Below are 24616 nucleotides of genomic sequence, written 5' to 3'. Positions count from 1 at the left end.
CATTTACTATCTCACAGTCCCGTGGGGCAGAGGTCTGGCGAGGTGTGACCGCATTCTCTGCTCGAGGTGTCACCAGGCGAAGGTCGCGGTATCGCTGGGGCTGTAGTTCTGCTGTGGGTCTCTGGGCTCTTCCCTTAGCCCACTAGTTGTTGGAGGACTTCACTCCCATCTCAGGAAGCTGCTCCACCTGCAAGGCCTGCAACGACATCTTGGATCTTTTGGGGGCTTCAAGTCACTCTGCCTTCTCTTCTGTTTTTCAGGGCTCACGTGCTTACACTGGCCTGCCCAGATAATCCACAGCGATGTCCCTCTTCTAAGGTGAACTGGTTAGTAACCCTAGTTACATCTGTGAAGCCCCCTTGAAGATACGAACCACAGGATTCACATCGATGGTGGAGGTCATGGCAGTAGTGGGGCAAAATTCTGCCTGCCGTAGCCCCTGATGACCTAGGTGTGTGTCTCATGGCGTCACCCGTTTCTTTCCTCCTTGTCTGAGTGGGGATGGCCAGGGTGGCCGTGGTGGACAGTGGTCATGGTGACTCCTGGGTGTCATGGCTTCTGCGGGACACCTTGGCTGATCCTCAGGAGCCTTCAAATGGTGAAGACTTCATGGGGCCCTCCGAGAACCGGCAGAGAGCCTCCTTGCAGCTCTTACCTCTCCACATTGAGACACTGGCCTACATTGTGTGTTCTTCCTTCCCAAAAAGAAGACAAACACACACACTTCCCAGAGGCCCCTGCCAGCATGGGACGTAGCTTCCGCCGATCAGAGGTGCTGCCCAAGACTTGAGCGCCCATGTGGGCAGTGTGCGTGGGCCGCGTGAAGGAAGTGGATCCCTGGCAAGCAAGTGTGAGAGCGGTGGCCGCGCCTGTTCTGCTGGGGTGGTTCGGGGGAGCCTCGACCCAGAGGTGGGCTGTGCTGGCAGCTGTGTTTTCGCTAGAACTGTCCCATGGGGGGAGCGGGTGGGCCTTCTGGCTGCGGCGGACCGGGTCGTACAGCACCCAAGCCTGATTCTCTGGTCCTGCCAGCCAGCGGTTTGCAACAGGGTGCAATTTACTATTTGCAACTAAGTGAAATCTGCTGTTTGTCACAGAGCAGCGTGTAAGGTTCGCAGTCAAGAGTCCTGCCTGGTACGCACTCTTCGGTGGGACTGATTCTCCCACCTCCAGTGACACTGTTAATGGGCTGCCTGGTCTCTCTTGTAGCTCCTCTGCTTCCTTGTGCCTTGCCGACAGGAGCCTGGTTTTGTTCAGGCAATGTGCCCAACGTTGGCGGATGAATTGTAATTAGTCTCAGGCTGTCAGGACCAACGCAGTCCTTTTTTGAAGATTCGTGCTTTTTCACCCTCACCTGCGGTGAATTTCTGGCCAGGGGTAAAGCAGGGCTTCTAGGACTTTTCCCTCCCTTCTCTTGTTTAGCTGTTAATGGGGTTGTGTAAAGATGAAATGCTTGGAACCATAGCAGCTCTCTTGTGATTGTGAGGCAATAAGATTAATGATTTAAAAAACCCAAAGAAACAGTAAAGATGGCAAGAGGAAAGATGGGATGTCGGTCCCTGAAGACATTATCTAACCACTGAACCAACGCCAGCAACTGTTTCCCTCCAGACTCCTTGTTCCAAGAGAAAATGGAACCCGTTGTATTTAAGCCATAATTAACTGTATATTGTACGTAAGGCTCAAAAGCATTCCTGATACAGGCCTCCAAATAGTGTGGCCTGCACTCACAGGAGTGGTTTAGATAACCCTGTTTGCGTTTTCTTCGGTGTAGAGTGTCACATTCCCCACTGTCCTCAAAATCATGCCCTCCAAAAGTGAGCCCTCATTTTCCTCAGGGGTGAGCTTTCTCATAGGAGATGGCGATCCGCCCATGTGGCTGGCCCAGTCCCTCCCATCCTGATGAGCACAAACACCAGCACTGGCCACCACCCCAACTCCCCCATCCCCCCCCTCAGACCTGTGGCATATCACTGAGCTCTCCCAATCCCTGGTGAAGTAGGCGTGATCACCCACACCCTACAGGTGACTCTTAGGGGAAGTGACTCATCCAAGGTCTCGCAGCCCACAACCTGGGGGACTCCCCACTCCAGGGGGATTCTCTGTGTTTGCCTCAGGGCAAAGGGCATAGCGGCTTCTGAGGCAGTGGGTGATGACCGCACAGGCTGGGAGATTTTGTGCAGTGAGCTGGAGGTGGGGCTGGGGAAGGCGCCTTCTTCCCGGCCTCACAGTCAGGTCTCTGCGGCAGAAGTGCCGGTAGCAGGCCCAAGCGGCCGAGGCTTCCAAAACAGCCATGCGCTTTTCTCCCCTGGCTCAGCAGCGCGGCTGAGGGGCTCCTGCGGCAGCTGTGGCTTAAGAGCGTTGAGGCCAAGGCTGCCTGGGGAGGCACGCGCCCCACAGACAGCACGGGCACAGGAGGACGACCGCACTTGTGGGGTTAAAGCCTCTGCTCGGTGCTCGGCGTCAGCCCACCCACTCCGGGGACTCCAGGGAGGCAGCCTGGGACTCAAGGGTTCAGACAGTGGCATAGGACGCCTCTCTGTGCTTGTGTACATCTAGCGGCCTGAAGCTGGCCCGGGGACAGTGTGTGTGCCTTTATCAGAGTTTTGTGTGTTTGAATGGAGCCACACTAAACAATCAGAAAACTTCACAAGAATTCAGATTTGATTTCCATGTCTTTTGAAAAGGCGGAAGGTTCGAGAACAGTAGGCCCGTTTTGCAGCCTGGCAGGTTAACTGGCATTGGGCCATGCCTGCCCCTGGTGGATTGGTGCCCTTGCCCTGGTCTCCACCGCTCCCTACTGCTTCAGACCCAACACATTTCACCTGCATTTCATACTGGTCTCCGTCCTGCTGGCACCTGAGCTGTGACCTCTGATTTAACGCACTCCCCGAAGGCCCAGAGAGGAGGGACATCTGTGCAGGGTACGTAGCCAGTAAGGGAGCCTCTTTTCTCTGTCTGTCTTCCTAAGAACTTCATCTGCATCCTGGAGAGCGTCCGTCTTCTAGGGGCCACACCGGCAGCCCAGTCTCTGCCACCCGCTTCTGTTGGCTCGGATCGGGTCCTCTCCCTTAGAGCAAAGCTGTTCATGTCACAGCCGAAGCTCGGAACACCGTTGGCATTGCTGCCCTGAGAGCACAGTCTCCTGCAGGCGAAAAGCCAAGCTGAGATGAAGCTTTGGGAGATGCTGTGGGAACCCAGGTCCCTGAGCTACATAGGGAATCCCTTTTAGATGTGTAAAAATAGGATACTAACTGCTGATACTTATATAGCACTTACTGTGTTCCGGCCATTTCTTGTAACATCATATTAACTCACTTAGTCCGCACATTAATCCTGTGAGGGGCAAGGTATAATTTTTTATCCCCATCTTCAGATGAGAAAGCTGAAGCACAGAGAGGTTAAGCAACTTCCCCAAAGTTGCACAGCCTGTAAGTGGTAGAGGTGGGATTTGATCTTTGATCCTAAGATTTCAAGGCTTACAGGTTTTGTTTTGTTTTTTTAAAGATTTTTATTTATTTATTTGAGAGAGAGAGAGAACGAGCAGGGAGGATGGACAGAGGGAGAGGGAGAAGTGGACTCCCTGCTGAGCAGGGAGCCCGATGTCGGACTCGATCCCAGGACCCTGGGATCATGACTGAACTGAAGGCAGATGATTAACCAACTGAGCCACCCAGGTGCCCAGGGCTTACAATTCTTAATCACTGAAGTGTCCTACAGGAAATTCCTATGGAGGTGGCTGCTTTTCCTATCATGTCTTATTTCACCCTGAGACTTGCCCAACAAGGTAGGGTTGGATTTTGTGGTGAGTGACAGAAAAATCCAAAAGGGTAGCAACTTAACCAAGAGAGAATTTGATTTCTATTTTATAGAGGTGCAACTTGGAGTTAGTAAGGAGGCTCCAGGGCCAACAGGGATTCAGGCTTCTACCCTGTTGTGCTGCCATCCTCATCATGTGGCTTCTCTTCATTGAGCAATATGGCTGCTTGAGCTCCAGCCATCCGATCTTCACCCTAATTTTCAGGAGAAAGAAAGGGACAAAACAGGACTCACCTCCCTCCTTTAAGGACACTTCCTGAAAGTTTCACAGGATACTCCTACTTGCATTATTTGATCAGCACTTAGTCATATGGCCACACTTCAGTTTAGAAATAGTCTTTCTTTTAGAGCATTATATTCTCCGAGAGAAATCAGTTCATTAAACTTAAAAGGGAGAATGGGTACTAGGAACATTTAGCTGCATTTTACAGATAAAGAAACTGAGGCTCTGAGAGGCGACCACGTCACACAGCCAGAAAAAAAGATGAAGCCTGGACCTTCTGTCCCTGGGCCCTGTGGAACAGATAGGGCTCCGAGGACACACTCTGCCAATTTCCTGGGGTGGGGGTGTGTGTGGACAGTGGATATGTGCATTATCCCCTTCCTAGGCCCCAGAAACACCCGGGGCCCAGGTCCTGCTCGCTAGACACTCCCTTGTGCCTTCAAGCACTGGCAGCCTCTCTGGGCCCAGATCCGTCATCCTGGCACCAACCCTGCCCCGGGCCTGACTCCATCCATCCCACTAATGCCGGCATCGACTGTGCTCCGGCACGTTCCTGAGGCGGCCTCAAGAGCGCTGAATAATTCAGGCCTGCGTAATGGGATAATGAATTTACTGACAACCCAGTGTGGTCTCGGTACTTACATTTCAAGAAATACTGACTCCCCAGGCCCGCTCAGCAGGCTGGAGACGTACAGATGCCAAGAAACTGTTGGCTCTGCCCGCCTCATGGGGTTTAAGCCCGATTCGGTGGAGGCCCTACTTTGGTCTCACTGGTCCTTCCAGTGCCTGGGCTGCCCGGTTGGAACTTTGGGGTGGGTGGAAGTGGAATCAAAGAAGCTGGGAAGGAAGAGCTAGCAAGGAGTCTAGCAGTCCCTCGGTCCCGCATGCCCGTCTTATGCACATGGAAACTGAGGCAGCAGAGGGGGTGTGCCCGTTCTGTCGCACGCTGTGCCCTGTGGCTGGGAATGCCAGGGATGACTTAGGGCTCTGGGGAAGAGAGCTGCTTGTGTTCCTTCGGGCCGGCTGGCGGGCTCATCCCCCAGGTGCTGCAGCGTTGCTGCTAATGGCTCCCAGCTGCCCCTTCCCTGGAAGCAACTTTCCGGCAGACGAGCCCCCACCCCACCCCAAGAAGGCCGCACGCAAGCTGGGCGGACTGCGGCCAGTGACTGGCCGATGCAGTACAACAGGCCACGCCACGCCTCAAGGTAGGACCAACTCTGTGAGGTCGCTCAGGCTGCAGAGCCCTCAGTGGGACTAGACTGCGGCTAGACCCCCGCTGAGACCACATTCTGACTTCGCTTTTACCCTTTCCCTCTGCTGCTTCCCCTCACTCCCTTTCTCAGAGCCTCTCCCAGGAAACCATCTGAATAGGGGTCCCTGATTCAGGCTCTGCTCCTGGGGAACCCACCTAAGACACCCTGCATTTCCTGCTCCAAGCCCTCCCTTCTGAGGCTTCCCCCAGAGGGCTAAGAGGGGCTCAGAGCCAGGAATCCTTGGCCTTGACCCTGGCTCTGCTGTGTGACAATGAGGCAATCACTTCTGTGCCCTGGGCCTCGGTTTCCTCATTTGTATGTTTGGGGTTGGGGGAGGCTCTCTCTGGTCCCTTCCAGCTCTGAAGGTCTGTGATATGACTTGAGATGCTAAGAAGGCTTCTCCTGCCCATACCTATCCCCACATGTGCATGGAGCCTTACCTACCACTGGGGCGTCACCTTTTCTCTGAACTTGAGATGACGATGAGTTTCACATTAGGAGATCATGCTGCAGGTCAGAATTTCTCAAGGTGGGATCCTTAGATCATCTGCAATAGAGTCCAGTGCCTGAACGGGTGTTTATTATTAATAACCCCCCTCCCCCAACCCCACTTTTTAAATGTGGTACGTGATGTCTGGAGCTGCAGCAGCTATCTTTGAACCATGAGGAAACAACATGAAATGAAAACAGCAGGGTAATAAGGATGGTGAACAGAAATATAGAAAGAAACTAATTTTCAATGGCATTCCCAATTATTGCATAAAACCTGAAAACACCTACCTCTAGAATCTCAGTGTGTGAAAGAATTGAGTATCTTCATTGCTCAAGAAGTTTTGGTTGACTTTTCTGTTATTTGCTGTCCAAGGCATTCCAAACAAATCAACACTAAATCATAGTAACAATCCTCCAAATTAGGGATTACTACTAGCTCAGAGAGGTTAAGTGATACAACGACAGTCACGTAGCTGGCAAGTGGCAGCATTCTTTTGGGCTGGAGGTTTCAAGTTGGAGGAATTTTGATTATTGATAAGAGTTTAATTCCTGTCTCCTCTGCCATATGTATCCTATTGTAGTCTGACCCCTGGGAATAATCCCCCTCCCTTACCATTCTGGTCTTTGGTCATTCCCTCCCCCATCCATCCCGCCTGGGTCTCAGCTTAGAGACCTGGGAAAGGTCCCTTGTGGGGTGGGGGGAAGAAGGTGGCAGGTAGCCACCGTTCATTCCTTCCTGAAGTTTCCCTAATGAGTGTGGCCAAAATCTGGTACCAAAGACTGAAGAGAAGGTTGAACCCATTTTGGAGATAATTCTAGCTTCTAACCAGTCCTGGACACTTGTGGGGGGTTACAGCAAAGAGAGAGAGAAGGAGCCTAGAGACACAAAAATAGACAGATAGAGGTGGGGAAGAACAGGGTGAGAGAGGGAGAGGGAGAGTAGGAGGAGGGCAGGAGGAAGGGAGAAGAGAAGGGTCTAGGTTTTAGAGATAAATGTTCAGACAAACATGACGATGAGTCTCAACTCAGGCACAGACTAGAATGTTCTCTCCTCCTGCAGCTTCAGCTGCTTCATCCTGTGATGGAGTAGTCTAGAACACTCCCTTGTAGGGAGGTTGGCAAGGACCGAGGGTGCAGCAGATGCTCAGCTGAATGGGTGCTCCTGCCGGGCACGCGCTGCTCTTACGGTCTTGGTTGCTGCTCTGAGGGCAGAGGCAGGATTGGAGAGGCGGGGGATGCGACCTTGGACAAACCTTTGGTCGGCCTCCACTGGAGAGCAGAGGCCTGGGGGGTGGGAGGGCGTGTGCCTGAGCTTGTGTCCGTCTCCCCGAGGCGGCCAGGTGACACAAATGCCTGAGGGGCCCCAGCGCATCCAGCCCCAGCTGTTTGAGTCTTCCCAGCCCAGATGCCAGTGCTTGAGATGGCCACAACCCCAGCCACCAACGCATGCTTGACCCAGAGTGGGAACTGCCTGGAGTCCAGACAGCCTCCTGATTCAGGAGCAGAATAAATGATCACGTGTGAGTTTCCCAGGACTGCCTAGGTTACAAATGACCACAGACTAGGTAAAAAACCAGAAACTTATACTCTCGTAGTTCTGGAGGCTAGAGTCCAAAATCAAGGTGTTGGCAGGGTTGGTTCCTTCCCAGGGCTCTGAGGAAGAATCTGTTCCCTGCCTCTCTCCTAGCTCTGGTGATTGTAGGCAATGCTTGGCATTCCTTGGCTTGCAGATACATCTCTCCAATCTCTGCCTCCATCTCTGCGTTGGGTTCTCCCCATGTCTCTGGTCCAGATTTCCCTCTTTCTATACGGACACTGGTCGTATTTGATTAGGGGCCCACCTTACCTCAGTACGACCTCATCTTAACTGATTACATGTGCAATGACTCTATTTCTCAAATAACATCATATTCTGAAGGTTAGGACTTCAACATATCTTTGTTGGGGACATAATTCAACCCTCTATACCATAGGGTTGTTTTGAGCCACTGTTTAGAGTGATACGCTATACAGCAGTAGTTCTCAGAACACCAGAATTAAGGGATGGCTGGGGAAGCAATAGAAACACCAGTAGACATGTAAGGAGATGGAAAAATTATGAGACCATCTTTCCAAGAGGAATGTGGTTGGAGGAAATGATTTTCTAAGTAAGTTGGGGTTGGGGTGGGGCTAGATCCTTTCCCCGAAAGACGCATGTTCCAGTAACAACATGTGCTTTGATAATAATAGACAGCTTCCCTAACGCCTTCCAATGCAGGAATAGAGCTTGGATTTTGCTTTGTAAGGTATTTCCAGTCCCTTAAATAAGTGTTGAATATTTACTTAAAGAGAATCAACTTGATTATTAGAGTATTTCTGGCCTCTGCGTATCTCGGCACGGTCTTCTTTACTAAGGCCTCCCCCATCAGAGCACGCTGATTAACGGTGGGGTGCAGATGTCTGGTTAAGTATTTGGCTTCTCTCTAGACCATAAGCAACCCTGAGGGCAGGGACGGTCTCTTCCTTGTTCTCCTCTGAATCCCCAGCATGGTGCTTGGCATACAGTAGGTTCTTAATAGTTGTTTTCTGAAAACATGGGTGTTGGAAAAGGAACAAAGGGATTTAAAATCTGTATGAGGACTAAAGGCTTACAAATATGTCAGCTACAAAATATCTAATGATGCTGGGAAATATGTTTTGAAATTCCCTTTAGTAAACAAAAGAGCCTGTAAGAAAAGACGGGATTTTTGAGAGGCCAGGAACAAGTTGGAAATGTCAGCCCAGAAAAGAAAGTGGTTGCTGGGGCTGCTGCGCCCCCTAGGGGCACTTACCTCGCTGGGCAGCTGACAGCTTCCACACCCTGAGCTTCTGTGGCACAAGAAAGAAGCAAGGGATTCAAAAAACTGGCAGGTTTGAAAAAAAGAGGCTCTAGAAATTTAAGTGTATCACATTTGAAATGAAAAACTCAATGGATCAGTTAAATAGACCAGACACAGCTGGAGAGGGAATTAGTACACTGGAAGACAGACCTGAAAATACCACACATCATTCAGCACAGAAAGAAAAATGGAAATGGAAAAGAGGTTAAGAGACATAGAAGATGGAATGAAAAGCTCTAAGATATGTCTAGTCAGCTGTTTGGAAAGCAATTATAGGGATAATGGGAGAGAGGCAATGTTCAAAGAGATAGTAGCTGAGAATTTTCTATGTTTATTAAGAAAACATGAATCCTGGGGGAGTGAGGTGGCCCGGAAGTCCCTCCAGCCATGGTGTTATGCTGTGCGGAAGAGAGGCGGATTTGTAAACCCTGGAGTGAGGTTCTGCCTCCCCGAGCCCACTACCATGCAGAGACCGTGGGTGAAGCCACCATCACTATGTTTGACCAGGAAGCAAAACCTTCCACTGAGGACCTGGGGGATAAGAAGGAAGGAGAATACATCAAACTCAAAGTCATTGGACAGGGTAGCAGTGAGATTCACTTCCAAGTGAAAATGACGACACGTCTCCAGAAACTCAAAGAATCGTACTGTCAAAGACAGGGAGTGCCAATGAATGCACTCAGGTTTCTCTTTGAAGGTCAGAGAACTGCTGATAATCACACTGCAAAAAACCGGGAATGGAGGAAGAGATGTGATTGAAGTTTATCAGGATTAAAAAGGGGGTCATGCGGTGATTTAGTTATTCTTTTTATTTTTTTTTCTTTACCCTCAATCCTTTTTTATTTTTAAAAATAGTTCTTTTGTAATATGGTATTCAGTACGGATTTGAAAACTGGCACCCCATCTCCTTAAAACATCTGGTAATTTGAATTCTCAGGCCTGTTATTCATTATCACTTGTTTTCGTTGTGCTGGTTTTTGGTGGTCAAACCTCAGCCCCCTTCATATTGCCTTTTTTTTTTTTTTAAGATTTTATTTATTTATTTGACACACAGAGAGACAACCAGCGAGAGAGGGAACACAAGCAGGGGGAGTGGGAGACGAAGAAGCAGGCTCCCGGTGGAGGAGCCTGATGTGGGGCTCAATCCCAGAACCCTGGGATCATGACCTGAGCCGAAGGCAGACGCTTAACGACTGAGCCACCCAGGCGCCCCCTTGCCCTCTCCTTTTTAAAAAATTACATGTGTGCACAGAGAGGCCGCCTTTTCCAGGATTGCATTTTCAGGCTTGTGATAAATAAGATTGACCAATGCAAGTGTCCATAATGACTTTCTCGTTGGCCCTGAAGTTCTGGTATGTGATTGCTTCATTCCTGGACTATGACTTCCAGTGGGAGATGAAAGTTTTTCAGAGAACTGAACTGTGAAAAAATGACCTTTCCTTAACTTGAAGGTACTTATAAAATTTGAGGGTCTGGACCAAAAGATGAGAAATATCAGGCTGGAGTCGAGATGACAGAGATGGTGAGAGTAATGACTAATTCCAAAGATGTCTTCACTGAAGAGAAAGCATTTCAAGATAAAAGAAAAGTCTTGTCAGTAGATTGAGAAAAGTTCTAATTTTCATTAGCAGTTAATAAAGTTATTCATGCAGAAGTGTATTCAACAGAACACTGCTCTTTTTAATTTTATCTGTACTTTTTAGCCTGGGATATGGGTTTTAAATGGACATTGTATCAGCTTCATTGAAATAAGCAAAATATTTGTAAAAAAAATAATAAAAAAAACCTCAGTGAATCCTCAAATTAAAGAATTCCAGTGAATCCCAAACAGGATAAATAAAAACAAGTCCATACAAAGATACATTATAGTCAAATTGTGGAATGCCAAGGACAAGGAGAAGATCTTTAAAGTTCTAGAAAGAAAAATTTTTGTGGGTCACAACTGCTATAGTTAGAAGAAATTAGACTAATGGCTGATTAGTTATAATAGTATTAAAAGTAACAATGAAAGAAGAGAAGTAGATTTAAAGGGTTTTAAAAAGTTATACCAACCAAAAATTGTATACCTGAATTCCCAATAAGACTGAAATGATTTCTTAAATGATAATTTATCTTTTAAGGATAAGTGTCGGGGTGCCTGGGTGGCTCAGTCAGTTAAGCATCCGACTCTTGGTTTCGGCTCAGGTCATGATCTCAGGGTTGTGAGTTCAAGCCCTGCATTCGTTTCCATGCTCAGTGTTGAGCCTACGTTTAAAAAAAAAAAAAAAAAAGTTGACCACAGATATATGGGTATTTATTTACTCTCAATTCTAGGTTATTGATCTACATATCTTTGTGTCAGTACCACACTACCTTGACTCCTGTTGCTTTGTGACAAGTTTTGAAGTCAGGAAGTATGAGTCTTCCTACTCTGTTCTTTTTCAGTATTGTTTTGGCTGTTCCTGCTCACCTGGAATTCCATATGAATTTTAGAATCAGTCCATCCATTTTTTAAAAAAGATTTATTTATTTAGTTTAGAAAGGGGGTGCAGAGGGAGAGAGAGAATCCCAGGCAGACTCCCCACTGAGTGCAGAGTCTGATGGTGGGGGCTCAATCTCACAACCCTGAGTCATGACCTGAACTAAAATCAAGAGTCTGACGTTTAACCGACTGGGCCATGCAGACATCCCTCATCCGTTTCTATAAAGAAGTCAGCTGAGGTTCTGGTAGGGGTTATATTGAATTGGTACTCAAGTCTTATGTCACTTTTCAGGGTAAACACAGCTTCAATCACCTTGTGCACCTGAATAGGACCAAAGGGCCTCCTGGCCAGGCTGGTCTGATGTGCCCCCATATGTGAGTCCTTAAGTGGCCACGTCAGTGTGGGTGTCACTGGGACCGAATATGCATGGTAAGAGTGTAGATGGCTGAAATAGGAACCCAGGTCTTTGAGAACCTTCCAAGGTTGTTGCTATGACTGTAGTAATGGATGATTTTAGGTTGGGTCCCCAAGAAGCACACCTTGAGATGAGGATTTGAGTAAAAGTAGTTATGTGAGAGGTGGTCCTAGGAAGTGCTGAAAGGAGAGTGGGGAAGTGGGCCAGGGGAGGGAAAGAAGTCAGGAGAGTGTGCCTTAGTGAGCAGGTTACTGATATGGGCATCTGAGGCTCAATCCCATTGGGACCCTCTGGGAGAGGGTATAGAATAGCGTTTCTCAACATCCACACTACTGATATTTTGGGCTGAATAATTATTGGCTGGGGGGCTGTCCTGTGCACTGTAGGAGGTTTGCAGCCTCCTGGCCTCTACCAACTAGATGCAGGTAGCACCCATTCCACCAAGATATCTCCAGACATTGTCAATGTCCCTTGGGGGCAAGATCATACCCGGTTGAGAACCAGGTGTATAGAACATGTCTCAGAATTGTCCCATCCAAGAGGGGAGGGAGCGGGGATATTTGCACACCAACTCCCATTCATCATTGTTTTAGGGTTGCCTTTGGGGGTATCAAGTCCCTGGCCCCTCTGGCCTGTCGTGAGGGTCTACTGAGCATGATCCCAGGCCAGAGAAGGCTCTCAGGCAGTGTCGTAGGTGCCCATAGTAGGAAGTCACTAGCAAGCGTGGATTTAATGAGGGCTCAGGGGATGTGGGCACCCAGAGTGCAGCTACATAGATACCATGCATCTCGGAAGACCCTGATTCCCCCTCAGATCTGCAGCCTGGCCTGGAAGTCCAGGTTCCTGAGCTCCGCAGTTCCCAGTGTGTACTTAGTGCTGAAACTAACCCATCCTGGAGCAAGGCTTCAGCCCCTCACCCCGCTTCCTGCGGGCCTGGCCCAACTCCTGCAGGATGAGGAAAGATGGAATAGAAAAGTTCAATGTTTTTTTTTCTTTTGAAGATTTTGTCCATTTATTTGACAGAGAAAAAGAGAGAGAGAAAGAGAGAGGGAGAGAACAGAAGCAGAGGGAGTGGCAGGCAGAGGGACAGGGAGAAGCAGGGTCCCTGCCCAGCAGGGAGCTCAATGTGGGGCTGGATCCCAGGACCCCAAGATCATGACCCGAGCCGAAAGCAGATGCGCAACTGACTGAGCCAGCCAGGCGCCCGCAATAGAAAAGTTTTAGACTGGAAAGGCCGTCAGTGATCTTGTTTTCCTGGGTAGAAGGCACTGGGGGGAAAGTGTGCTCGCAGAACCCCCTCCTGTCCGTATTTCAGCTCCACAACATGGGTCTCAGCTCACTTGCAGGGTCTCCTGACATCGGATCAGCCTAAAAGGATGTTGTCCTTTTTCAGGATGCTGTGTGGTTTGGGGCAAGACACGTTTCTTCTCTGGGCCTCGGTGTCCCTTAGGTAAAAAACAGGAGGGTGGTGGAGTGGACCAGGTGACCTTGAAATGTCCTTCTATCTTGAGTGGCTGCTCAGAGCCCAGGGAGGCAGCGAGGAGTCACCGCACAGCCAGAGCCTGGGGCCGCCAGAAAATACGACTCTGTGACAGCTCAGGCCCGCAGTGACGTTTCTGGCCTCTGATCTCCGAGCATTTCCACTGTGTGCCCGACCCTCCGGGCCTGGTCACAGCCCAGCTCGGCCCCTCGCTCACTCAGGAACATCTGCTCCAGCATTTACCACGTTAATAGATTAGCTTTGAGAATCGGGCAGGTGTTTTCCACCCAAGCCAAAAAACATCAAAATCAGATTGCTCTCCAAACCTTTCCACACAGGCAATCGAGTTAGAATGACTCATACGGTCTAACAGATAATAAAACACACATAACATTTGCTTTAAGGTACAGGCGGGGGTATTTTGTCCCGCGCTTAGGAGAAACAAAAACTCACTCTATTTGGGAATAGGGTAATTGAATACAGATGGGAGGAGGTAAATGAAAGAATTTAGCAAATATCTCAGTGGAATAGCTAATGGGAATGAGACAGAATAGGAAATTAAAAATTATTCGAAGCAGATGGACCATTCTTTGAGTTTTTAAAAATTTATTAGGGCTGCGAAAAAATGTGTCTGTTTATTTTCTATGGCCATGAAATTAATGACTTGGTGAGTTTTGCTTGTGCAATTTTATGACTGCCGTGTCATCTATGAATGTCCCCACCCCCCCACCCCTCCCTGATTTATTGGTGTGGGTCATGCATGAATTAGGCTGTCCCCTATGGAAGGCGCGAGACCAATGGCAGCATAATCCCCGCAGGCCCTGGGCGGGGGACCTTGGGAGATTCTCAGCCCAGAGGTGAGTGGAAAAGCTGTGGAGGGTCACTCCGGGGCTGTGGGAAAGGGGCAGGCCTGACCTAGCTGAACTTCCTCTGCAGGGGTGAGCCCAGCCTGATCCCCGCTGGGGAGGGGGTGTTGGGGAAGGAGCTTCTTGCCACCTGCTGGAAGCTTGAAGCCAACCCAGGCGGCTAGTGGTTGGCTGGGGGTGGGGACTGCTGCCGCGGCCTCAAACCAGTCCAGTAAGGGCCACCTGGCTCTCGGTGCCTTCAGACCCTGGAGTGGGGCTCATCTGCCCCAGAGCTGAGGCTCAGGGAAGAAGAAAATTCACCTTGCCTGGGACTCTGTGCCTGGCCAGGTGCTTCAGTGCGTCCTGCAGGTAGTAGTGAATACAGGGCTTTCCAACCAGCACACTTGTGTCCAGCTTTGCCCTGATTCTTCCCGGCTGTGTGGTTTGGGGCTGGTCACTACCCTCTCTGAACCTGTTTCTTCCTCTGTAAAGTAGGAATAGAAATGTCTAACATTAGGGATGTTTAAAGGAGATAATGCAATGCCGCTGGCACATAGCAAAGTAAATGTTATCTAGTATTATTCTTAATAATCATCCGGTCAGCATCTTGAGATGGATATTATTATTTCTATCTGACAGATGGGGAAGCTGAGGCTCAGAGAGGTTAACTGATTTGCCGAGGTCACACAGTCGAAGTGGTGGAGCTGGGCTTTCTGCACAGATTTGCTCTTTCCTCTGTAACTCTGGGGCCCAGCCTCTTCTGAAGCGGGAAAACCCAGATTTCTGGAGGTACATTTCTGGTACATTCACGACTTTGTTCTCTGGTTCCTCTGACTGGACCTGGCCTAATTCCTCACCTGGCCTGGGGGGGGTGGTGTCACAAATTCGGTCCTGGTGGCCAGTCCCTTCTGTTGCTTGGGTTCCCTGTGGGGACAAAGAGCCTCATATTAACCCATTGCTGGGGCTAACTGGACACCTACCAGGTGTGGGTGGGAGGTGTCCAGCCTCAGGACATTCCAATCCCCTACTACCCCAGACTAAGCTCCCAGATGACACTGGGGAAAAGGGCTTGCTGTGATTGGAGCTCGAGGTCTGCCTCAGGCCAGGGAGTTTTCTGAGTTCTTCTCTTTAGCTCCACCCATTCTGAAAAATTCAGCTCCCTGGGGGCCCCTCTGAGCGCCTCTGAATTAGTAACAATAATAACTCCTATTTACCGAGCACCTGTGATGGTCCTGCTACTGTGCAATGTGTCCCTGCAATCCACCATTTTTTCTGCACTGGTTAAGTAGTTGTTGAGTGCTTTCTGTGTGCCTGCTACTGTCCCAGCACTGGGGATTCAGCGGGGAGCAAAACATACGTGGTCTTTGTCTTCACTGAACTTGCATTCTAGTGAGGAGGATAGGCAGTCAGTAAACACTTTACTCTCTAATGCCTTAGGTGTATTAAGGGGCTTTGAAGAAAATTAAAGCAGGGTAAAGGAGAGAGAGGGATGGAGGTGGTGGGGGTGGGAGTAGAGTCTGTTTTAGAAAGTCTGGTCTAGGAAGGCCTCTCTGGCAACGTAATATTTTGAGCTGAGACCTACAGGCCGTGGGCTGTGCATATGGCTATCAGAAAAAAAAGCTTTCAAGTATAGGGAACAAGTGCAAAGGCCCTGAGGTAGGAGGATGTTTGGCAAATTCAAGGAATAGCAAGCAGGCTCGAGCAGAATAAATGAAGAGGAGAGTAATTTTAAAGTACATTATCTGATTTGATCTTTACCATTACTGGTGAGGACACAGAGGCTCAGAGAGGTCAGGTCATTTGGCCAAGGTCACACAGCAGAGAAAGGTTCTAGCCCCAGGTCTCTCTTCTTCCCACTCTACCACACTGTTTCTCTGAATATTATAACTGGGTGATGTAGCAGAGTGGGACCAAGGGTCTAGCAAGGGCTGGAGAAGACGCAAGGCAGTTTGCAGTCCTGAGTTGTCTGGAAGGCTCCCAGAGTGCAGGAGGCCGATGGTGGCCTCAGCTGTAAAGATTCTTTAAGGCCAGGATGCTGGGCTCTGACAGGGCAAGATGGATGAGAGCTCTAGGCTTAGTACCCAGACGCATTTCCTGAATGGTTTTCATCCAGATGGTCTCTGGGAGGATAAAGTTTAAGAAGATTGATACCTTGGGAAGGAAGGACAGGAAGGAGAAAGGGCTCCTGGCCGGCCTGCCCACAGTGGAAATGTCTCTTGTCCTCAAATAAAGGAAACCACGGCTTTGAAAGGTGTGACTGCCCAGGCTTAGTGGCCTGCGTGATTTGCAGGCCTTGGGAGTGGGGTGGGAGGGCAGGGAAGGGGTGGTGAGGGCACAGGGCTTTCCTGCCTGGGAGGAGGGCAGAGGGGAGCAACCCCCACCCCTGTAGGCAGGGGCACCTGTGGCCCTTCGTGGCTAGGGGCCCACCCTAGTCTCCTCTGCCCAGCCAGGATTTCTCCATCTCTTGCTTCTTTCACCTCCGAATGACCTAGTAGTTGCTACGGATCCCTTGTGCTCACAGCTGCATGCCTCCTGGCCTCTGCTCATCCTGAGACTGGGCTTGGAAGACCATCATTCTTGGTGGGGTGGCCAGTGAGGTGGCATGGTGTGTGTGTGTGTGTGTATAACATAAAGGATACATGGGACTTGTATCATTGCAGGAAAACTGGCATACATGCAGAAGCCTTCTGGAAGAGAAAGGACCAAGACTCTCACTCTTTCTGTATAAGATGTGAAGGTATGAAGAACTTTTGGAATGTGTGTATGATAAAGACCCAGTGGCAATGTTCGGAAACTGACTGTGGTGATGCTTGCACATTTCTCTGACTATACCAAAAACCACTGAACAGTACATTTTAAATGGGTGAATTGTATGATGTGTGAACTATATTTCAATAAGGTGGTTACTAAAACAACAAAAAGACCCAGTGGCAGGCAAGATTATTGAGGTCCCTGAGATAAAATCATCATGGGACAGGCTTGGGACCAGTGGGCTGGCTGGTAGAGAGGGGGGTGGCTCTGGGTGGGGTGGGGAAGGCAGCAGAAACCAAATTCTGCCTTGGTCCAGTCATCTTCATCTGTGCCTTGCAATTTTGTGTGTGGTAAATTATTGAAGAATATATACATTTTTAGAAAATTTCAAACAGATAAAGATACCAAAGGGGTCTTTAAGAAGATGTCAAACAGAAAATTTCATATCCAAGCGGAAAGATAAGAGTATAATGAACCCCTGTGCACCCATCACCCAACTTCAACAATTATCAATGCATGGCTGTTTAATTTCATCCACATCCCCATATACTTCTGTCCTTTACAGATTATATTGAAGGAAATCCCACACATCACATCACTTCATCTGATAATACCATTATTACACCTAGAAGAACAGTAATTCCTTAAGATCATCAAATATCTGGTCATTTTCCGAATTTCCAAATGTCTCATTAATGTCATACTTTTAAAAAAATTCTGGTTTGTCAGAGTCAGGATCTAAATAAGGTCTGCACATTGTGATTCGGTAATGATATATCTCTAAGTCTTTTTCAATCCCATAAGTGCCTCCTCTATTTTTTCTTTTCCCCTGGGGTTGATCTGTTGAAGAAACCAGAATGTTGTTCAGCAGAGTTTCTCGTAGCCTGAATTTTCTAATTGTATGTTTACCAAACATACAATTCTGGACTTCTGGACTCTGAATTTCCTATAAATTGGGTGTTGGAGCTAGAGGTTTGATAAGATTTAGGGTTTTCTGGGGGGTTTTTAGGTTTTTTTGTTTTGTTTTGTTTTGTTTTGTTTTAGTTTTTTTTGTTTGTTTTTGGCACCCCTACTCTGTGGTGATATAGTCTTCCTTCAGGAGACACATAACGTCTGGTTGTCTTTTTGTGTGTGTGTGATAACAGGGACCACTGATATTCAATACCTAGATCCATAAATTCATAAGGGGCTGCAAAAACCATCATTCCTTCTTCATTTGCTAGCAAAGAGAAACTTCTTTGTCTACCATTTGGTTACTGAGTACGATTGATATAGAAAAGGTAGAATAAGGCTGGATTTGTCCTTTTATTTCCCAGTCTTCAAAAGAACAAGTTAGTTTCCTACCATTTTTCTGGTTATGTTTGCTTTTAGTATCATTATGAATGTATAGATTTATACATATTGATGCATTTCAAATGTATTGCAGTTAGTTTTATTATTGATGCCCAACTTGTCCCATCTTTGTCCAAAGGGAGCACTTCAGTTGGGTCCTGAGTCCTTTGGACGCTACCCTTGTGGCCTTTGGAGAGTCCTTGCTAACTGGTATAACATGGCCCATCTTACACATTTTCTGCCTCAGAACCAGGATCCGCCATTTTCTGTGGGTGAATAAATCTAGGTCTATCTGGGGGGAGGGTCATCTTCTCTCACATTGCATACCCCACTTTGGCCTGGGCACTGTATGACCCAAAGAGCTAAACCCAGTTTCATTGCTGTGGACAGAGCAAGTGGCAATGCTCTTGGCATAAATAGCATTTTCCCAAGAAAACCCTCCCTGCTCCCCCAGACCACATCAGCAACCCCTCTTTTTCCTTTCTTGTTTTACTTGTTTTTGTAACAGTCAACATTATTAGTTGCAAGCAATAGAAACTGTCTCTGGTAACTTAAATGATTTTTTAAAAAAATATTTATTTATTTATTTATTTATTTGAGAGAGAGAGAGAGAGAGTGCCCAAGCAAGGGGAGGGGGAGGGGGAGGGGGAGAGAGAGAATCTCAAAGAGACTTCTGCTGAATGTGGAGCCTGACTCAGGGCTCAATCCTATGACCCTTAGATCATGACATGAGCTGAAAGCAAGAGTTGGATGCTTAACCGACTGAGCCACGCAGGTGCCCTTAAATGATTTTTTAAAAGTGTTTATTAGGATATTGGTTTGGCTGCATTGACAAATAGATAAAGGCAGGTTTATTTCTCTCTTGCAAAAATATAAGGTGATGGGCAGTCAGGGAGGGGAGCCTGTAGGGTGACTCTGCTCTTCTAAGTTGTCCAAGGACCCAGGTTCCTTCTGTCTGGTTGCTCCACATCCTCCGAACAGTGCTGTCCAGTAGAACTTTCGGTGATGATGAAAGTCTTCTCAGTGTGTGCACTGGCCACCTGTGCCTGTTGAGCACTTGAAAGGGAGCTAGAGTGACTGACGAACTGAGTTTTACATTTTATTTAATTTTAATTAATTTAAATAGGCACATGTGGCTAGCGGCTCCAGTGCTGAACCATATCTCTAGACTACTGTGCTTACCTGCCTGGCTGAAAAGGACTCCACCAGACCCCCTGGAAGATTTCAGGAAGGGGAGGAGAAATGGGAAGGCAAGAGGCTTCCTTCTCAGGACACACCTCACTTCCTCTCACATCCCATTGGTGGGAACTTAGAGGGCCACGCCCAGCTGCAAGGGAGTCTGGGAAATGAAGTCTGTAGTGGAGAGCCACGTGTTTGGTGGACACTCAGCAGTTGCTGTTACTAAAAGGAAGAAGGGGGAGAGTAGATAATGGGGGTCAATTAGAGACAAGCAAACTGGGTAGCTCTAGACTATTGCTGGGAGTCAGGAGGTGAGGAACAGGCTTTGAGGCCTCCAAAGCAGACATAAAACTCCGAATTCTCACTGCGATACCGATCCCATGGCTTACTAACCATGTGTCCCCAGCAATGAGTGCTCTGGGCCACAACTGAGGGGACACAATTCCAGGGACGCGGTGTTGAACACAGCAGCCCTGCTGGTGACGGCAGAGCTGGAACTTGAATCCAGGCCAGGCTGGTTCCAAAGCTGAGATCTAACCTTGAAGGTTTGAGAGTTAGGGCAGTTCAAGACCAGAGGGCTTGGTTAGCCCCTATGAACACAGAACGCCGGACCTGAGGTTCACATCCTGGATGAACTGCTCAGCTCCAAACCACAGGTTTCTTTTTGGTCTTTCTTTTCCCCCTTCTCAGGTCCTCCCCCACCCTAGTGCCTCTCAAAGAGAAGACTTCCTCACATCTGTAAAGTGCTTTATCCTTTATAAAGCAATTTCACATAATATGAAATTGAAGACTTGTTTTTTAGAACTGGCGCCACTTACTGTTCTTGATTTAAAAACCAGAGGAGTTGAGTTCCTTTGTTATTTTTCAAGGAAAAACAGTCCCCAGATTAAGTTGATTTTCGTATGTGACCCTTGCTTGATTTCTTTTTGGGGTCAGTGACCTTTGACAGAAGAAAGTACCCATGATCCTCCAGCCTGAGGAAATGGAAGGACAACAGGAGGCTTGAATAGTCCAAGGCAGGAAGAAGCCAGGCTTGTGCAGGGCCTGCTCCCCGGGCCCCAGAGCTGTGGAGAAGGAAGCTGCCCGAAGGCCTTGCTTGCCTCCACAGGGAGGCTGGGCCCGGGGCTCTTAAGGGCTGGCTGCCAGGCTGGGAAAGCTCCCTGGGGGCTGGCCCTTGGCTGGTTACGGCTGCTCTTTCCTGAATCCTGGCACATGAGCCCTCGAGAGCATTCGTGCTCATTCACTGCAAAGCTGCTCACATTTCCACACTCAGAACCCATGCAGACACACACTTGTCTGCACACACACACACACACACACACACACACGGGTACACTTATGAATAACTGCTAGCACTTATTAGGCACTTACTATGTACCAGTGCCATTTCATCTAGTGCTTTTTATTCATGAATTCATGTCAGTCCTTTCCACAGCCCTGTGAGATTGGTAATCTTATTTTTCCCATTTAACAGATACAGAACCTGAGGCACAGAGGGGCTAAGTAACTCGCATGAGTTTGGATTCGAACCCAGTATGTCTGAGGCTAGAGTCCACACTGTCTCACCCAGGCCACCACCTACTCTGTCCGGTGTGACGCATTTATGTGCACGTGCACGCGTGCACATGCACACTTGTTAACATGTATCAGCTTTCCCACGTACACACGGACCCACTCATGCCCGCACACACATCTTTTGCCCATCACAATGCTGCCAGACCTGCTTGTGTGCCCATGCACTCTGACACGCCCAGTCACCCTCCAACCCTATGTGTGCTGCCCCTCCTGCCTGCCCCTCCCAGGGACCCGTTATCTTCTGAAGCCAATAACTGAGGCCAGGCTGGGCCAGGTGTCAGGGTCACAATAGGGGCAGGGTGGCTGCTGACAGGGTGATGGAAAGCAGGAAAGTCACAAATAAGCAAACAGCCCCGCCTGGACACAGCCTTGCCGAGCGTTTCCTGAATGTCCAGGGACATGTTTATTTTTCCACGACTTTCCAGAGCCGATCCCAAGTCTTTCCCTTCCCGAATGGCTGTCTTGATGGAGCCATGGCGCTGTGGGTCTGGCTCCCTCAGGGCTGATGTTTACAAATGTCTCTTCTCTAACAGAGGCTGAGAGGCCCTTGTGGCGTGGCTCCAGTCAACTTCTCAGCCTTGCCCCCACCCCCCCAGCCCCAGGTGCCCCGCTGCCTGCCGGCTCTCTGACCCCATGTCCTGCAGCCCGTCCCGGCCTCCTGCCTTTACTCAAGCTGTGCCCTGCCTGGGATGCCCCTCTTCTCCATGTAAATCCTATTTTCCTCTTGGATCCCACTCATATGCCACCTCCTTCAGGAAGCTGTCTAGGAGACTTTCAAGGAATCTCTTTCTTTCCCTGGTATTAAAAAAAAAAAGTTAAAAAAATTGAATTGTGATAAAATACACATAACATAAGATTGACCACCTTAACCATTTTTAAGTGTAGACGGTTCAGTGGTGTCAAGTACACTCCCCCCGTGGGGCAGCGTCACCACCCTCCAGTCAGGGAACTCTTTTCATCTTGCAAAACTGAAACTCTGTACCCATTAAACAGTAATTCTTTATTCTCCCCGCCCCCACCCCGTGACAGCCCCCTCCTACTATCTGTCTCTAGGAATCTGACAACTTTAGCAACTTTAGAGCTGTCATAATAAGAGGAACTGGACAGTATTTGTCTTTTTATGTCTGGTTTATTTCACTGAGCATAATGTTCTCGGGGTTCATCCATGTTGTAGCAAATGTCGGAATTTCCTTTCTTTTAGAGGCTGAATAATATTCCATCGCACGCGTGGACCCCATTTTGTCTATGCCGTCATCCATCGGTGGACACTTGGATTGCTTCCACCTTTTGGCTGTTGTGAATACTGCTGCTGTGGATACGGGTGCACAAGCCGCGCAGTGGCACTCTGTTCTTTCAGTATAGCCCTTGCTTGTCCGTTCGCCGGTGGACGGGTATTTGGGTTGTTTCCGGTGTGGGGCTATTACAAATAAAGCTGCTACAACATTGGTCTACAGGTCTTCATGTGGATCTATGCTTTCGTTTCTTCTGGGCACGTATCTGGGAACAAGCTGTGTCATATGCTAGGTAGATATTTAACTTCCTGGAGAGACTGTCAAACTGTTTTCCAAAGCGATCAGACCATTTTGCATTCCTAGTCACAGTGTATGAAAGGTCCAGTCCTGCCACATCCTTACCAACACTTGGTATGGTCAGTCTTTTAGATTTCAACTATGTATCCTAGTGGCTGTGCTGTGGTATCCTAATATGGCTTTCCGTTGCAGTTCCCTATTGATTATTATTTGCCATATGTATATCTTCCTGGGGAAAGTGTCTGTTCAAATATTGTGCTGATTACTTTTATATTGAGTTGTTTTCTTATTTTTGAATTTTGAGAGTTCTTCATGTTTCTGAGATACAAGTCCTCTGTCAGATGTGTGATTTGCCCGTATTCCTCCAAATGTATGACTTGTCTTTTCATTCTCTCAACAGTGCTTTTTGAAGAGTAGACAACTTTAATTTCGATCCAGTCCAGTTCATCATTTTTTGCCTTTATGTATCCTGCTTTTGATGTCATATCTAAGAAATTTTTGCTTAACTCAAGGTACAAAGATTTCTAGAAATTTCCAGTTTTAGGTTTTACGTGGTATGTCTATGATCCATTTTGATCTAATGTTTTGCATATGGTATGAGGTAGAGCTCAAACTGCATTTTTTTAACATATACACGTCCATTGTTTCAGCACCATTTGCTGAAAAGACTAGCCTTTCTTCACCGAATTGACTTTGCATCTTTGTTGAAAATTTATTGTCCACATATGTGTGGGTCTCTTTCTGTTCCACTGATCTGTTTGTCTCTCTTGATGCCAGTTCCACACTATCTTGCTAGAACTGCAGCTTTCCAACAGGTCTTGAGATCTGGTAGTGCTAGACCCCCACCTTTGCTGCTTTTCAAAGTTGTTTTGGCTATTTTAAGTTTTTTTGTATTTCCGTATGAACTTTAGAATCAGTTTAGAATTTGTCAGGTTCTGCCAAAATCCTGTTAGGATTTTGATTAGGATTGCTTTGATGCTGTCCATGAATTTGGGGGAGAGGTGACCTCCTAACCATCTCTTGACCTATGAACCTGGTATATCTCTCCATTTATTTAGGTCTTCTTTATTTTCTCTCAGAAATGGTTTGTAGTTTTCAGTATGTAATTCTTACACATCTTTTGTCAGATTTACCCCTAAATAGTTCATATTTTTGATGGTATTATATGATTTTTTAAAAACATTTAAAGCTTTATTGAGGTATAATTGACAAAATTGTAAGAGATATCAAGATTATTTATTTATTTATTTATTTATTTATTTATTTATTTATTTTAGAGAGAGAAAGAGGGCATGAGTGCGGGGAGGAGCAGAGGGAGAGGGACAAGCAGACTCCACGCTGAGCATGGAGCCGACACTGGGCTCAGTCCCATGACTCTGAGATCATGACCTGAGCCAAAAACAAGAGTCAGAAGCTTTAACCGACTGCACCACCCAGGCACCCCAAAATTGTAAGGTATTTAAAGTGGACATTACCACAATTTGATACACATATACACTGTGAAAGGAGTCCCCTCCCCCACCATCTAGTTAATTGACATCTATCACTTCATGCATTTATCTTTTTTGGGGGGGAGTGAGAATATTTAATCTCTATGCTCTTAGCAAATTTCATTTATGCGATACCGTGTTATCAACCATACTCACCATGTTGTACATATAGATCTTCAGACTTGATCTTACAGCTGAAAATTTGTACCCCTTTACCAACCTCTTCCTATATTCCCAACCGCAATCCCTAACAACTACTTTTCTACTGTTTCTATGAGTTTGACCGTTGTTAGATTCCGTATGCAAGTGTTACCATGCACTAGTTTCCTTTTTCTGCCTGGCTTATTTCACTTAGCATAATGCCTTCAAGTTCTGTCCATGTTGTTGCAAATGGCAGGATCTCCTTCCTTCTCTTGGCTGAGTAATATGCCATTGTTTATATATATGTCCAGTCTCCTTTATCCACTCATCCATTGATGGACACTGAGGTTGTTTCTGTATCTTGGCTGTTGTGAATAATGCTACAATGAACATGGGAGTACAGATATCTCTTTGTTCTGTTTTCATTTCCTTTGGTTATATACCTAGAAGTAAGTATATACTGGATATTGCTGGATCATATGGTAGTTCTCTTTTGTAATGTTTTGAGGATCTTCCGTTCTGTTTTCTGTAGTGGCTGCACCAAATTGCATTCCGACCAACAGTGCGTAAGTGTTCTCTTTTCTCTACTTTTTGCCAACACTTGTTATCTCTTATCTTTTTGATTGATGATAGTCATTCTAATTTCTACTACAATGGAGTATGAATTTCTGTTTAAATTTCCAATTGTTCATTGCTAGATAGAAATACAATTGATTTTTGGACATTGATCTCGTATCCTGCAATCTTGCTAAGCTCAGTTTCAGTAGGTTTTTGT

At 47.5% G+C, this 24616-nt stretch overlaps 1 long non-coding RNA gene and 1 pseudogene across 5 annotated transcripts in view; both read left to right on the top strand.

The window, feature by feature from the left end:
- The window catches only part of LOC103667848, a 67924-nt gene that overhangs the window by 3258 nt on the left and 40050 nt on the right, over positions 1-24616 (top strand). For 3 of the 5 annotated variants that reach the window (XR_569878.2, XR_569880.2, XR_569877.2), the window contains exon 3: positions 261-451. This is a non-coding gene — a long non-coding RNA (uncharacterized LOC103667848). Of the gene's footprint in view, positions 1-260; positions 2989-16504; positions 16582-24616 lie in introns of those variants that run through there. The other 2 variants (XR_569879.2, XR_005833271.1) reach the window with 2 other exon arrangements.
- Positions 7753-9697, top strand: LOC103667847 (annotated as a pseudogene).

This window comes from Ursus maritimus, unplaced genomic scaffold (genome assembly GCF_017311325.1).
Source record: "Ursus maritimus isolate PB19 unplaced genomic scaffold, ASM1731132v1 scaffold_7, whole genome shotgun sequence".
Taxonomy (NCBI): Eukaryota; Metazoa; Chordata; class Mammalia; order Carnivora; family Ursidae; genus Ursus; species Ursus maritimus.
This window is presented reverse-complemented; position numbering and strand designations above follow the sequence as displayed.